Source organism: Tenrec ecaudatus, chromosome 16 (assembly GCF_050624435.1).
Source record: "Tenrec ecaudatus isolate mTenEca1 chromosome 16, mTenEca1.hap1, whole genome shotgun sequence".
Classification (NCBI taxonomy): Eukaryota; Metazoa; Chordata; class Mammalia; order Afrosoricida; family Tenrecidae; genus Tenrec; species Tenrec ecaudatus.
In genome coordinates this window covers 20,328,012-20,345,731 of record NC_134545.1, presented here as the reverse complement: position 1 = coordinate 20,345,731, position 17,720 = coordinate 20,328,012, and positions in this window count along the sequence as shown.

Sequence of the window (17,720 nt, the reverse complement as noted above, 5' to 3'; positions counted from 1 at the left end):
CTTTACCTGTAATTAGGGGGCTTGCATGCCCCCAAAGATATATAAGCCTTGGTTAGAAATAAATCTCTCTCCTGCCCTCTCAGCCTGTGCTGTGCGCAGACCTAGCTGCTGAGATCGTGGCTGTCTAGGAGGTGAGCATGCTACCAGGAAATGTGTCTGACTCCTTTATTTTACCTTGTCTTCTGGCTCTCTTATTCTCTATACTTTACTATAATCTATATATATCATAACCCTATAATTGCACCTACCAAAACCGTGATTAGTTGTGGGGGGCTGGTCTCTCCCACAGAATCTGAGCCTTTACAAACTTCAATAGCTTGCCCTAGTTTGACTGGGATGCTGCACCAGAAAATTCTCCAGTTGCCCAGTTTTACACTCCACACAGCCCTCTCTTGGGCACCACTGCCCAGAGGCTCGTAAGGGCTTCATCCCACTTGAGATAAATCACAGAATGTGAGCAAGGTCTTGGTCCTGAGTCTCTCCCCTGGACTGTTTTCCCCAGAAGAACATTCTTCAGCAATTACCATCCTCCCAGACCCAGTACCAGCCCTAATTCGCAGGAAAACTTATATAAACCCTATAGGGTGAAAGGGAGGGGGCAGAACTTCGCACAGTAGATTTTATTCTTTCTGCTCCATGGCTCCATAGACAAGAAGAGAATGAGAAACTGAGGTTCAGTTCCCTCGTGGCCTCTTTGGACAAGCTGCAGACATTTGATATGTATAAATACAATGACTTTCTATACGTAATGGAATTCTATGTCCCTTTTATTCCTTTTTACGGTGGATCAAATCATATTACTTTCTTCTTGGAAGAATTTAGTGGAGGCTTTTTCCCCTTGAGATCCAGCCCGATTTCTCTGTTCTTGAAGGGCATACAGATGCCTCCGTGCTCCCTCCAGTGACTTGGATTCTGGAAGCTAGAGCTTGGTTCCCGCTTCTGATCAGAGGCTCTCCGGTGCCCAGCACCACTCTGCAGATGAGCTCCGATATCAAGGGAGGACCTCACCCAGAGATCCCTGCCACAGGACGGCTACTGGAGAGCCAGTGTGAGATTCTCTCTTCCCACACGGATTCCTCATGCCTAGTCCTCCCGTCCTCAGACCATGTGTCACTTTGGGATTCCCCCTCCCATGGAGGCCCTGACCATGTAGATAGGTGTGTTTTGAGAGCTTCAAAGAGAAATCCTAGTGACTACCCTCTGCCCTCTGCCCTGCCTGGCAAACCCCTAGAAGTTGGAGGTTCTGTATATACTTCAGATTTTCCATCTCAGAACCTCTGCACTGGTTTAAAAGTGGGAATGAGACAGGATAAACAAAGATAAACCCTCAAGGATCCAATTAAACAATTGCTTGAATGGAAAATTTAGCACTCTAGCAATATACAGATCAACAGAGAACATTTGAATTCTTTTAGGATGATGACACAAAAAATTAAAATAGCTGATGTTTTTCTCTGATAGGAAAAAAACAAATTCTACAAATAAGAAATGAAATGGATGACAGTACAACAAAGCCAAATGAGATAAAATATATATATATAATCCTGTAGCATTATGACAAATTATATTCCAAAAAATCTGAAAATCTAGAAGAAATGGATGTTTCTAGAAGTGGATTTTTACCTAAATTACCACAAAATGATGTAGAAAACCTCAGCAAGTCTATAACACAAGAGATAAGTCTAGTCATAAGAAACTCCCAACTCTTAAAGGCTTGAAGGTAAACAAGCGGCCATCTAGCTGAGAAGCAACAAAACCCACATGGAAGAAGCATACCAGACTGTGCGATCACGAGGTGTTGAAGGGATCCGGTATCAGGCATCAAAGAACAAAAAATCATATCATTGTGAAAGGCGGGGGTGTGTGTGGAGTGGAGACACAAAGCCCATTTGTAGGCCACTGGACATTTGTAGGCCTTATGGAAGGGTCTCAGGGAGGAGATGAGGCAGTCAGCGTGCAGCAATGTAGCAACAATGAAACATACAACTTTCCTCTAGTTCTGAAATGCTTCCTTCCTCCCCCCACCCGCCCCCTCCCCTCCCCCGCCACTATCATGATGCCAATTCTGCCTTGCGGGTCTGGCTACACCAGAGAATGTACACTGGTACAGATAGGAACTGGAAACACAGGGAATCCAAGGCGGAAGATCCCTTCAGGACCAGTGGTGTGAGTAGCGATACTGGGAGGGTTGAGGAAGGGTGGGTTGGAAAGGGGGAACCAATTACAAGGATCTACATATAACCTCCTCCCTGGGGAATGGACAACAGAAAAATGGGTGAAGGGAGACATTGAACAGGGCAAGATATGAGAAAATAATTTATAAATTATCAAGGGTTCATGAAGGTGGGGATAATGGGGAAGGGGGGGAAATATGAGGAGCTAATGCAAGAGGCTTAGGTGGAGAGCAAATGTTTTGAGAATGATGAGGGAAATGAATGTACAAATGTGCTTTATACAATTGTCTGTATGGATTGTGATAAGAGTTGTATGAGCCCCTAATAAAATGATTAAAAAAATACTCCCCACATCAAAAAGGCTGGGTCTAGATTGTTTTAGAGTAATTCTATCAAACATTTAGAGAAGACTCAATATCAATTTGATATAAACTATTCCACAACATGCAAATGGACAATAAGTATGTAAGTGAACTCATTTTATAACGCATTTATAATCCTGCTACCTAAATCAGGCAAACATCACCAGTATCAAAAATTATGGTCAGTATCTCTAATGAATATAGAAGCCAAGATCTTTAATAAAATACCAGCCAATAGAATTCAACTGAGTATCGCTTCTCGGCCCTTTGGTTAGAATCAAGTGTGGAATTCAACTGAGAATCAAAAATATAATACATCACCATCAAGTGGGATTCATATCAAATATGCAAGGATGGTTTGATATCAGAAAAACGACCAGTGGCATTTGTCACATAAACAAGATAAAGGAAAGAACCATGTGATTATATCCAGATGATGCCTGTGGTGGTTACCTAATCTGTTGTCAATTTGAGACTTAAGAGTGAAGGATGGAGTTTGGCCTGTCAGTCAGGTCACAGCTTGATGACCTCATTTGAAGCCACTAAGGAGATAAATAGCTTATTGGAGGCAGGACACACACTCACTCCTTGGGAGACATTCCAGCTGACATGGACACACAAGTGCCCTGAGCTGGAGGAGTCATGTGGAGACCTGCCAGCCCTGACATGTTTGTACCACCACTGGATCCACAAGATTTTCCACCCACTGGCCTGTGCTCTTCTTGCATTCGACATCATTGCATGTGTTGCGTGAGTCTGAAGAGGAATTTATAGATTGGTATCAGGCATGTGGGCTAATATCGGACTTATGGACTTGATCTAGACTGGATTGGGATGTTTTCTCAATATTCAATTGCTCTTGTATATAAAGCTCTTTCTTATACATATATGAGTGTCTATGAATTTGTTTCTCTAGTCTATACAGACTAACACAATGTATAAAAGGTATTTGATAAAATTCAGCATCCATTCTTGATTTAAAAAGACAACAAAATAGGTATAAAAAGGAAAATTTTCTTGGCGATACTGGAAGGGTGGAGGGAGGGTGGGGTGGAAAGGGAGAACTGATTATAATGATCTACATATAACCTCTTTCCTGGGAGATGGACAACAGAAATGTGGGTGAAGGGAGGGAGACGTCAGAAAGCATAAGATATGACAAAATAATAATTTGATAATAAAAATGTATGAAGTGTTCATGAGGGAGAGGGGAGTAGGATGAAGGGGGGAAACGGGGAGCTGATGCCAAGGGCTTAAGTGGAGAGCAAATATTTTGAGAATGATGAGGGCAACAAGTGTACAAGTGTGTTTTACACAATTGATGTATGTATGGATTGTGATAAGGGTGTATGAGCCCCCAATAAAATGATTTTTTTAAAGAAAATTCTCAACATAATAAAAATCATATGTGAAACCAATAACCTGCATCTCAATATAGTTCTGAAAGTTTTAGCCAGAGCCATAGACATCAAAAAGACATTAAAGTTGTCCACATAGGCTCAGATGAAATAAACATCTCTTTATTTGCAGATGACACAATCCTATATATAGAAAAGCCAAAAGATTCAATTAAGCAATCGCTTGAATTAATTGAAAATGTTAGCAGTCTAGAAATATACAGATCGATCAACATCAGAAAGCATTTGGATCCTTGTACCATATATACTCATATATAAGCCAAATTTGTCAACACATTTTTAATGCCGTTTTTGAGGTAAAATTCAGTGCCTGGTCTGATATTTGGATTGGCTTATACTCTAGTATATATGGTATATTAAGGATGATGATACCCAAAAAAGATATCAAAAGAACAATACCATTTACAATAGTTACACAAAAGATAAATATTTAGGCCGAGTCCCTTTGGATGCTGCATCCCCGCTATGCCGGGCAGCGGAGGGAGGAAGCCCTAGCTTGAGCTAGCTAATAAACTCCTTTTGCCGCTTTTGCATCTCAAAAAAAAAAAGGATAAATATTTAGGAATCAATCTTACCAGAGAAACAAAAGACATACAAAGAAGAATATAAAATAGCTCCTTCAGGAAACCAAAAGGAATTTACACACATGGAACAAGTTACCATGCTCCTGGATAGGTAGACTAAATATTGTAAAAATGTCAATATTGCCAAAATTACAAACTCAATACAATTCCAATCAAAATTCCACCACTATTTTTCAAAGAAATTGAAAAACTAATTAACAGTTTTATACAGAAAAGAAAGAAACTGAGAAGTAAAACACTATTTAATTTTTTTTTTAAGTAGTCAGCCTTTCACACCTTCCAGACCTCAAAACCTGTTACAGAGCAACGTTAATCAAAACTGCCTGGTACAAGATAGGTCTGAAGACCAATGAAAACTGAAAATATAGAAAGGAAACCAAATATCTATAGACACAAATTTGTTTTAATCATTTTGCTAGGGGGCTCTTACAAATCTTATGGCAATGCATCATTCAGTTGTGTTAAGCAAACTTGTACTTATGTTCCCATTGACATTTCCAAAACAATTTATTTCTACTTGAACCCTTAATATCGGTTCTTCTTTTTCCCCCTCTCTCCCCCATCCTCCCACCTTTGTGAAACCTTGATCAATTATATATTATTATTGTTCTTTCGTGTCTTACACTGTCCGCTGTCTCCCTTCACCCACCTGTCTGTTATTCATCCCCTAAGGGGTGGGGGGCTATATATTCAACCTTGTGATGGGTTTCCCCTTCTCTCCCCCCACCCACAATCCCCTACTCTCATAGTATCGCAATTCCCACTACTGTTCCTGAGGGTTTTATCTATCCTGAATTCCATGTGTCCAGAGCTCTTATCTGTACCAATGTGTGTTCTCCAGTCTAGCTGGGTTTGTAAGGTAGAACTGAATCATGATAGTGAGGGGGAGGAAGCACTGAGGAACTAGAGGAATGATGTGTGTTTCACTGGTGCTATACTGCACCCTGGTTGAATTGTCCCTTCCATGTAACCCTTCTTTGGGGGATGTCCAATTGTCCACAGATGGACTTTGGGTCTCCACTCCAACCCCCCTCTTTCACAATGATATAATTGTTTGCCTTGGATCTTTTGATACCTGATTCCTGATCCCCTCGATACCTCATGATCACAGGATGGTGTGCTTCCTCCATGTGGGCTTATTTGCTTCCCTGCTAGATGGCCGCTTGTTTAACTTCAAGCATTTAAGACCCCAGATGCTACATCTTTTGATAGCTGGGCACCAACTGCTTTCTTCACCACATGTGCTTATGCACCCGCTTTGTCTTCAGTGATTGTGTTGGGAAGGTATCAAAGAGTGGCAAGTTTTTAGAACAAAGTGTTCTTGTGCTAAGGGAGGCCTTGAGTAAAGGCCCAAAGTCTGTCTGCTATCGTAATACTTAACATATAACGATATGTCCATTAGCTGTGGTAAGAATTGGGGGACCAGTCCCCCACCACTACTCACGGGTTCAGTGAGCAAAATTGTACAGTTGAGACATATAAATATTATATTAAAGTCACCAAGAGCATGAGAAATAAAAGAGATATTTCAATAATGGAGTCAGACAAATTTAATGGTAGTAATGCTCACCTCAGCCCTGCTTGGTGTTCCATGTAGAGAGAGGGGGAAGGGAAGGAGGACAAGGGGAAAGGGAAACAGGAGGAGAGGGAGCCTAGGAGAGGTCAATGGAGGAGCTGAGAGAGAGGGGGCTCTCTATTGCTAACCCAGGCCTATATACATTTTGGGACGTGCAAGCTCACTAATTATAGGTAAAGACATACGTCACAGGAAGGGATTGCACTATAGGTTATACAGCGATGGAAGGGGGTGGTCTAGGGGCATACACGCAATAGGAAGAGGAGGGATTGGGGGTACACATGTGACGAGAAGGGTGATCCTAGATTTAGAATGGCAGCTTAACTTTGGATGTCACCGAGTGAGGGTTTCATCTGTTCTCTGAATCTCCATAGGAACCATTATCAGTAGGGTGTGAACCCCACCTACAGTAACCAAGTTCCTGCCTGAGGCCTGTCCATTGTCCTTAACAGCAGGAGCGGGGCTCCCTGCAGTCTGGCAACTGATGGTCCTCAGGGAGGATGCCTGTAAGCATCTGACCTCCCCCCACACATTAGCCTCTATCCCTTTCCTTATAAATTACTATATTTACATATATACATTCCTAACACTATGCCTCTATAAATATCTTTTGTCTCCTACTTCTTTCCTCTATTTCCTTTCACCTTCCTCCTATCCCACTATCATGCTCACCCCCACTCTGGCTCTCAGTCAGTCCCCTGGGATACGCACTTCATCAAACCCCACCAGGCATTATATGCCCTCCTCACCTTCAACTTTAGATCTCTTGTTGTTCCCTTATCCCTGAGTTTGCTGATTTCTCACTCCCCCCACCCTGCCCTTCCTCTCCCATGTCCCCCCAGAACCACTGGTCCTGTTGTTTTCTCCTTGGGGTTGTTCATCCTGCCTATCTGACACATAATTTTTGTAAAGAACTAAAACAGTTTAAATGAGCAAGAGATAGCCTTTTCAACAAATGGTACTGGAAAACTAGATCTTCACCCACAAAAAGAATAAAATGAGACCCATACCTCATACCATGCACAAAAACAAAGTCAAGATGGATTGTAGACTTAAATCTAAATCACACAATTATTAAGAATATCAATGAATAGGGACAAACTTAAGAACCCTAATACAAGGCATAAACATGTTGCTGAACATAATGAAAAATATCCACACTACAGAAGACAAAGAACTGGGATCTACTAAAAATATAACACTTATGCACATCCAAAGACTTCATCAAAATAGTAAACAGTTTGGGAGGGAAACATTCAGTAATAATACATGAGACGTGGCGAAGAAAGCTGATGGTGCCCGGCTATCAAAAGAGATAGTGTCTGGGGTCTTAAAAGCTTGAAGGTGAACAAGCGGCCATCTGGCTCAGAAGCAATACAGCCCACATGGAAGAAGCACACCAGCCTGTGAGATCACGAGGTGCCAAAGGGACCAGGTATAAGGCATCAAGCAGAAGAAAAAAAAAAAAGAAAAAATATATATATATACCATAGTGAATGAAGGGGGAAGTGCAGAGTGGAGACCCAAAGCCCATTTGTTGGCCACTGGAGATCCCCTCATAGAGGGATTTAGGAGAGGAGATGGGTCAGTCAGGGTGCGGTGTAGTACCGATGAAGAACACAGCTTTCCCCCAGATCCTGGATGCTTCCTCCCCCAACTACCATGATCCGAATTCTACCTTGCAGGACTGGATAGGGCAGAGGTTGTACACTGGTACATATGAGGGCTGGAGGCACAGGGAATCCAGGGTGGATGATACCTTCAGGACCAGGGGTGTTAGGGGCGATGCTGGGAGAGTAGAGGGTGAGTGGGTTGGAAAGGAGGAAGTGATTACAAGGATCCACATGTGACCTCCTCCCTGGGAGACGGACGGCAGGGAAGGGGGGTAAGGGAGGCTCCAGATAGGGAAAGATATGACAAAATAACAATCTATAAATTATCAAGGGCTCATGAGGGAGGGGGGAGCGGGGAGGGAGGGGAAAAAAAGAGAACCTGATGCAAAGGGCTTAAGTGGAGAGCAAATGCTTTGAAAATGATTAGGGCAAAGACTGTACAGATGTGCTTTATACAATTGATGTATGTATATGTATGGATTGTGATAAGAGTTGTATGAGGCCCTAATAAAATGTAAAATAATAATAATAATACATGAGACAAAGGGTTCCTCGCTACAGAAAACGACAACAAATACAAATAATCCGATTTTAAAATGGGCACAAGGCATGAATAGGCAGTTTACCAAAATGGCATACAGGCAGCCAACAACCATATGAAGACATATCCACAATCACTAGAAATAAGAGAAACACAAATTAAACAACAATGAAATATTACCTCACATCGGCACTTTTGGCAAAATTCAATAAAACAGAAAATAATAAATGCCGGAGGGGATCTGGAGAGAGAGGGAGACTTTTACCTTGCTGGTGGGACAGTAGAATTGTACAATCACTATGGAAATTAGTATGGCACTCACTGAAACAGATGCAGATACAGGAGCCATATGATCTAGCAATCTCTTCCCTGGGTATATACCGCAAGGAAATTAAGAATACAACATGAACAAACATGGAGACAACTATGGTCATTGCACCAATTTCCATAATAGCTAAAGCATAAAACAACCAAAAAACCCAACTATAGAGGAATGGATAAACACGCTCTAGTACAGTGGTTCTCAACCTGTGGGTCGCGACCCCTTGAGGGGGGTGTCTAAGAACCTTTTCACAGGAGTCGCCTAAGACCATTAGAAAACACCTATTTCCGATGGTCATAGGAACCGAGACACCGCTCCTCTATCCGTCTCCAGCAGGGGTCCACCCACATGCAGATATGCCCACCTATGAGTACCAGGTGTGAAGACTGTTACCCATGCTACACCATGCTTCAAGACAACATTCCATTGATTTGTCATTAGAAATAAATACTTCACAATATATAATGACACGTTGTTGTGATGAATCACTATGCTTTAATGATGTTCAATTTGTAACAATGAAAATACATCCTGCATGTAAGATATTTACCTGATGTCAGACAGGGCAAGATATGACAAAATCATAATTTATAAATTATCAAGGGCTCATGAGGGAGGGGTTAACAGGAAGGGAGGGGGAAAAAAGAGGACCTGATGCAAAGGGCTTAAGTGGAGAGCAAATGCTTTGAAAATAATGAGGGCAAAGAATGTACAGATGTGCTTTACACAATTGATGTATGTATGGATTGCGATAAGAGTTGCACGAGCCCCTAATAAAACGTTTAATAAAAAATATTTACATGACAATTCATAACGGTAGCAAAATGACAGTGATGAAGTAGCAATGAAAATAACGTTACGAAGAAAAAAATAAAATAATAATTTTTTAAAATAACCAAAAAAAAGAAAATAATGTTATGATTGGGGGGTGACCACCACATGAGGAACTGTATGAAATGGTCACGACATGAGGAAGGTGGAGAACCAATGCTCTAGTACATTCTAACTATGGAACTTTGTGCATCAATAAAAAACAATACCTCTTTAAAGACTGCAAAGTTTGGACAAAACTACACAATATTGTGCTGAGCAAACTCAGTCACTATTACAAAGATAAATATTCAATGGCACCATTGTTGTAAGGAAGGCAAAGAGGAAGAAACATGGTTTATACGCCAATACACAAGGCTTGGATGACTGGGAGGAGGCCAGGGATGGGGATGCTAACAGAGGGAGGGAAGGGATTGGGATGGGACCAAAAAATGGAGGTATGAACAGGATATTGTTGATCTCATTTTATGGATGAGCTGTGTATTACATATAGTATGTTTCCTTCAAAAATACAAAACAAAATCCCTCCAGATTCTTTATCCCACAAAGCTAAAGAGTGGTTTTTTCAGTGGCTTTTTAGAAAACAAGGAAGAAAAGTAAAATTGAGATGGAGTCTTTAGTGACAAACAAGTTCATCTCAAAAAAAAAAGTCTCGGGTTTGGGTCGGATCAAGGGTTCCTTACCTGCTTGATGTTTCTTCGGTTCTTTATTGGTGATGAGGGCGGAGCATCAGGAAGGTGGGGACGAACCGGAAGAGGAGTCACATGCCACACCCAATGGGCGAGAAGATTCTGGTGGCCCAGAACATGCAGCTGGAGTTCCGCCACAGAGCTTTAACGCGTTTCAGAGCACAGAGGTGACTCTCCACGGTCTGAGACGCACTGGGGCTCTCAGGAAGCTGTTCGCCTGGAGCACACACGGGCCTGTAAACCCAGGCCTGCACCACAGAGCTGAGACTGTTAGATCTCTCTGCAGCTAGATCTATACCTCGGTCCTTGGCTCCGTGCGAGAAAGAACTCACGCCGAAGCCTGGTTAGTGATCCAAGTGAGTTTTATGAGAGTTAGAAGCTAAGTTTCAGGTTTACACGGCACCCATAGGACTCCTCCCGACCATGCAGCCTGGAGGAAGCTGCTCGGCTCACACAGAAACGTGTCCTTTGACTTGGCTCCTGCCTTTTCAAGGATTCCACAGGGAGGCGTGGTGGACAACCCCTGATAGACCCCATTGGCTGAATTGAATTCACCTGGCCCAGGTGGGCCAATCCAGGTGACCTAGGTGTTGAATTCACCTGGCCTAGGTGGGCCAATCCAGGTTCAGCACCCACCCATGCTTACCGGCAGGAAACCTAAACCTCTGAGCATGTGCAGTGCACCACTCCTTTGTTCCCGTGGCTTGGCTCTCTGGGCATGTGTTAATGGACATTTTCTAGCCCTACGCCAGCCTACCTAACAAGGCCTCACCAGAGAGAGCACCTGAGGGTGAGGAAGGGCACAGCCAGGGAAGGAGGGCCCCGCCCCACCCAGTCCAGTCTATCCCTCCACCCTTTTGCCTTTGGATCTTCCTACTTGTACTTCAGCCTGGCAACTCCTCGTTCTCATCCTGTCAACCTTAACTCACCTCTTCTGTGGCCCATCTACAACGGGGCTTCAAAGAGTCCATGCCCAAATGACCTGAAAGATTAAGGAAAGTTTCCCAGGAACATCTTGAAGATGCCTCCTAGTCCTGGGTCCCCTTTCTCTACTACTGCTGACTCACAGCGACCCCTTGTGGGTTTCTGAGGCTGTAACCGTTTACAGGAGTGGAAAGTGCGGTCCAACAGTCAACCACGACACCACCAGGGCTCCTGTAGCCCTAATGGATGGAATTGAGGCAAGTCTGAGTTGCTCCCGGGAATCTTGGCTATGTCAAAGAAATGTGTGCTCTCAAGAGACCTTCTGTCCCCAAGTCTACTTTTCCCACACAGGTGTTTTAAATTTCACTAGCACAGAATTAGAACATAACTTCCTTTTGTAAATACTTTAACGTAGTCAATTGTGAATATTAATTTTTCACTTGTTCTTTGACAACTTGAATCTTCAGAATCCATAAATCTATTTCCTTTGCATATAAAGGGAGGCCTAGTTTAAATTTTTTTTAATTTAATTTTTTTTTAAATAAAGAGAGGCCTAGTGGCGTAGTTGATGACATGTTGGGCTGCTAACCACAAGGTCATCAGTTCTTAACCACCTGCTGCTCTGCTGGAGAAGGATGAGGTTGTCTAATAAGGCTTTCTACTCCCAGTCTTGGAAACCCAAAGGGGCAGTTCCACTCGGTCATGCAGGCTTGCTACAAGTCAGAATGGACTCAATGGCAGTGAGCTTGTTCAGTTTCCCACAGAAAGCTTGTGATTATTCTTTCATACCTATCATGAACACGGTATAGTCTTCCATTTATTAAATAAATATGGTTTTGTCTGTGCAAGTATTTTGTTTCTCCCGTTAATTACTAAATTCGCTGACTTTGGGGTGGCTTTTGTGAATGCTACTGTTTTCTTGACTTCCTTTTCAGAGTACCCTTTACTAGTATATTGTAGCACAGTAATTTTTACTTTCTACAGAAACACGTTGGATTTCCACGTGGAAGATTAATCACTCCATCACCTGTGAATGAGAAACAACCATGTCAATAGAATTGTCACAGAATATTTTTAGTGACAATGCTGGGAAAGGGACCAAGATATTGTGGGCACAACAAAAATCATTTTGTCTTTCTCCTGTCCAAGTACATGACGGTAAAACATTACTACCAAGTTTCCAAAAATACTTTGATTTACTATGATGGTCAAAACTGCAAAATGTGTGTGTGTGGGGGGGTGTTGTTTGAAAACACAAAAAAGTTTCTGAATACATACTGGAATGAAAAAATAACGCTCTTTTCAAAAAAAATTACCATCACCATATTTGTAGAGCAATAAGTATTACGTCTTCCTCAGAAACACATTGGATCCCCCTACACGGAACCGCGTCAGTACACAGCGGGAATGAGAACTTTGGGATGTCAACTGGTCAGTGTGAATTGAGTTACAATGATGAGACCATCATCACTATATTGTATGGGTGAGAAACTAATAACTCTTTCTCCTTTACAAATACACCGAGGTAAAACAGTTTTACACATTATCCAAGAAGAGTTTAACAGGAACAAAAGCGAAGCAGGCTTTTACACAATCACAAAAATGTTTCCAGTAAGCACAGAGAATGAGAACACAAAGTGCGTCTTCTGCCTTGACAGGACTTAAAGCACATCAAGTATTATGTCTTCCCAAGAAAAACATTCTTTTCCACACTCCTTACCAGTACGTCCTGTTAATGAGGACACAGAACAAGCCACGACATTGTCAGAGTATACTTGTAGTTACAAAGTTTGGAAATTCACCTCTACATTCAGAAAGTGAGTCAAGAACTTTATTGGGCTTCTTCCCCCCACCAAACACAGGAAGGGGAAATTATCCACATGTAGTTTGAAATCCAATCAACAGAACTAGTATTCAAATGTATGCACCCACCGCAAAAGCAAGTGATAAGGAAGAGGTTGAAGAATTCTAGCAGCGCCTTGAGTCTGAAACGGATCAAACAAGTAATCAGGTGTATTGAGAATTATTGGCAGGACCTAGCAGCTCCAGGCAGAACGGCAGCAGCCAGGCAACCCAGCTTCAAGAAAGGTCTGGGTGCCCACAGGCATCTGGCAAATACCCTGCCCACAGCCAAGATGCCCAAAAGGAAGGCCACCTGGGCAGGCTGAAGGGTTGGTGAAAGAGGAGTTTACAAGGAATTAGGGGAGGTTGTCAGTGAAACCTGCGCCTGCCAATGTAGGGAGGACACCCCAAAAAAAAGCAATGGGAAAGGATAAATCTTCAGGACACCCTCCCCCCAAAAAAGTGCATGCAAAAGGGAAGAGGGGAGCAAAGGGAAACAGAGCGAAATAACTAACCAAGACACTGAAGATTGACCTTTCAAAACTGAGAAACGAAAAACAAGGAGAAAAAGAAGCCAAGTCTGATTCATGTTTACCTACCAGGTCTCATCAGTGGACGCTTTTATCTCCAGAAGAATCTTTTTTATCAACTATTTTGTAAATGAAAGCTTTTTAGTAGCTCTAGAAACATTTTTTAAGGAGGAGGAAATTCCACTTTATCCCATTTTTTTTCATGTAAATGCTTTATTAAGACGTGATGGCAACATACGTACCCATGTGCTTGACACAATGGATGGATGGATGGACGGATGGATTGTGATAAGAGCTGTACAAGGCCCTCATAAAATGGATTTTTTTAAAAGAAGAATCTTAGTTATACCCAAGAAGATTAATGGCTAATGAGAATTTCTAATAAAACCAGTAAAGAATTTTTTTAATGCCTCCAAATTTAAAGCTGGAAAGTTCCTGGAATGTAGAAAAGAATTACATATATCTACATGCCATTTTAGGATTTTGGTACGTGCACTAAGAATTGTGTACAAATTGTTCATAATGTCTCTAGTACTGATATCAAAACAACCAGTAAAATGCCAGTTACAAAAGTAAATAAATAGGCAAACATAATCATTGGCGATTGGAATGCAAAAGTTGGAAACAATGAGGAAGGAACCAATCAAAAGCCAAGCTCAGTGCCATCAAGTCGATTCTGACTCACAGTGACCCTACAGGACAGGGTCGAGCTGCCTCTGCAGGTTTCTAAGACTGTCACTCTTTAGAGAAGTAGAAGAGGCCCATTTTCTCCCAGGGGAAGGAATGAGAGTCGTATGGTCTTATAGATAGAAATGAAGCTGGAGATTGCATGATAGGATTGTACAAAACCAACAAGTTGTTCATAGCAAATATCCCTTTTCAACAGCACAAGTGGCGATTATACACATGGACTTCTTCATATGGAACATACAGAAATCAAATCAACTCCATCTGTGGGAAGAGATGATGGGGAAACTCAATATCAGTAGCTTAAACCAAGCCAATTGCTGACTGTGGAGCAAGGTATCAATGGCTCATATCTAAGTTCAGGTTGAAGCTGAGGAAAATTAAAACAAGTCCACCGGAACCAAAATCTAGCCTTAAGTGTGCCCCATCAGAATTATGAGACCACGTCAAAGACAGGTTTGTCATATGGAATACTCCTGACTGAAGACCTGATGAGCTGGTGGGGGGACATCAAGAACGCCAGACATGAAGACAGCAAAAGGTCATTCGAAAGACAAGAACAAAAGAAAAAATCAAAGTAGAGGGCAGTTTCAGAAGATAACCTGAAACTTGCTTTCAGTCACAGAGGAGCTGAGGCAAATGAAAGAACTGATGAAGTCAAAGAGCTAAAATTGCAAAAGGCAGCTCAGGAAGACAAAGTGCAATATGATCATGAAATGTGCAAAGACCTCGAGTTAGAAAACCAAAAGGGAAGAGCATGCTCAGGATATCTTAAATGGAAAGAACTGAAGACGATGTTGAACCTTGAGTTACACTATAGAGTCTGTGAACCCAATACTGAGTTATTCAGGAAACATCAACAGAAAATGGAAAGAGTACACAGAGTCACTGTATCCAAAAGAACTAGACCGCATTCCACCATTTCAAGAGGTTGCGTGTGATCAAGAGCCTATGGTCCTGAAGGAAGAAAGCCAAGCTGCACTGAAAGCCTGAGTCAAAATGGGATACTGATGGAAATGTTTCAGCAAGCTGATGAAGCACTGGAAGCATTCGCTTGTCTGTGCCAAGACATTTGGAAGACAGCTACTTGGTCAACTGACTGGAAGAGATCCAGATCTCCACGCATCCCAAAGAAAAGTGACCCCACAGAATGCATGCATTTTAAAAAATCATTTTATTTGGGGTTCATATAACTCTTATCACAATCCATCCATCCATCCATCCATTGTGTCAAGTACATTTGTACATTTGTTGCCGCCATCATTCTCAAAACAGTTTCTTTCTACTTGAGCCCTTGGTATCAGCTCCTCGTTTTTCCCTCCCCCGCCCTCCCTCCCTCATATACCCTTGATAATTTACATTGCCCTTGATCAAGCCCTACCAGGCCTCCTACACCCACCCTCCTTGCCATCGATTTTAGATCACTTGTTGTTCCCTTGTCCCTGGGTTTGCTAACACCCACTTCCTTTCCCCCAGCTCCCTCTCTCCCATGTCCCCCAGAAGCATTGTTTTCTCCTCCTGATTGCTTATCCCACCTATCTTATCTAGATAGACATGCAGAGATAATAATATGCACAAAAACAAGACAGAGCAAAACAAAGCAACAACAAAAAGAAAACAACAACAAAAACCAATGACAAAAAAAGAAATGCCTATTTGTTGACCTTTACAAGTGTTTTCCAATCGAGTCTTATGGGGTGCCATGCCCTGACCCCAAAGTCTATTTTTGGTATTCCCCGGGGGACTTCATTGCTCCTCTCCCCTTGCTGTTCTGTTGCACGGCCTAAGTATTTAGCCTCGGTGTGGTAGGGTCAGATCGGGCACAATTCCCACACTGTGGTGAGGGATGTGTCTCATAGTGGGACCAGTCCTATGGCCCTTTCTGTGCATTGGCTGCTCTGAGCAGGAATATCGTCCTGGGGCTCATTGGGCCAGGTTGTGCTCCACTCTCTTGTCCTCCCCCTTCATTTGCTCCTGAGTGCTCTGATCAGACATGTCCCTCTCCCTGAGCTGTAGCTTCAGTGCTGTCCTCTGAATTCTTCTGTGGGGAGAGGGGACTGTCCACATAGTTGGGAATGGGGCCGGCCCCTCAGACCTTTCTATTGGTTGCCTGCATCATGCCGATATGTTCAGAATGCACAAATTATAGAACAATATCGCTAGTATCACATTCAAGTAAAATTTTACTGAAGATCATCCAAGAATGATTGATGCAGTACATCGACAGGGATCGGGCTCAATTCAGAAGAGAGCATCAAACAAAGGATATCATTGCTGATGTCAGATGATATTTGGCTGAAAGTAGAGAGTACTAGGAAAACGTTGACTTGTGTTTTATTGACTGATATCAGATGGATCTTGGCTGAAAGTAGAGAGTACCAGGAAAACGTTTACTTGTGTTTATTGACTCTCTGCCTCAAAACAAAATATGGACAGTCTTGGGAATGATGGAAATTCCAGAACTTCACTGTGCTCATGTGGAACTTGTACATGGATCAAGAGGCAGTTATGCTGAACAGATCAAGGGAACGTTGCATGGCTTAAAATCAGGACAGGTGTGTGTCAGGGTTGTAACTTCTCACCATACTCAGTCAATCTGTGTGCTGAGAAACTAATCAGAGAAGTTGGCTTATATGAAGAAGAACGTGGCATCAGGATCGGAGGAAGACCTATTAACAATATTACCATTAAAAGGCCTATTATCATCATTATGCAGATGACAACACCTTGCTGGCTGAAAGTGAGGAGGACTTGAAGCACTTGAAGGTCAAGGATTGCAGCCTTCAGTAAGTATTACAACTCAATGTAAAGAAAATAAAAATCCTTACAATGAGGCCATTAAGTGCCATCCTGGTAAAGCGAGAAAAGGTTGAAGTTGGCAAGGATTTCATCTTGTTTGGACCCACAATCAATACTCATGGAAACAGCAGTCAAGACATCAAAGGGAAAGACCTCTTTTTTTAGAGTATTGAAAAGCAAGGATGTTACTTTGGGGACTCAGGGTTGCCTGACCCAAGCCATGGTATTTTCCACTGCCTCATATGCAGGTGAAAGTTGGGCATTGAATATGCAGATCAAAGAAAATTTATGTATTTGAACCATGGTGCTGGAGAAGTATATTGAAAGTACTATGGACTGCCAAAAAAACAAACAGATCAGTCTTGGAAGAAGTACAGCCAGAGTGCTCGTTGGAGACAAGGATGGCAAGACTTCATCTCATGTACTTTGAACATGCTGTCAGGAGAGACCAGTCCCTAGAGAAGAACCTTTTGCTTGGTCAAGTGAAGGAGTGACAAAAAAGTGAAAGGCCTTCAATGAGATGGATGGACACAATGGCTGCAACAATAGGCTCAAAAATTAAAAAACAACTGTGAAGGTGAGCAGGACCAGGCAGTATTCTGTTCTGTTGTGTCTGGGTTCGCTATGAGTGGGACAGCCTGGACAGTACCTAACAATAGCAACAACAACAATGTATTTTCAGGTTTATTATCTGGTGTTTGTCAACAATGGCATATGACTGGGATACATCGGCTTAGGGAAAGATTTGGGAACCTCCCTGCTGACCAGAACAGAGAAGGGTGAGGTAGACGGTTTGAGAACCCTCTGAGAACTTCAGTGTGGAGCATA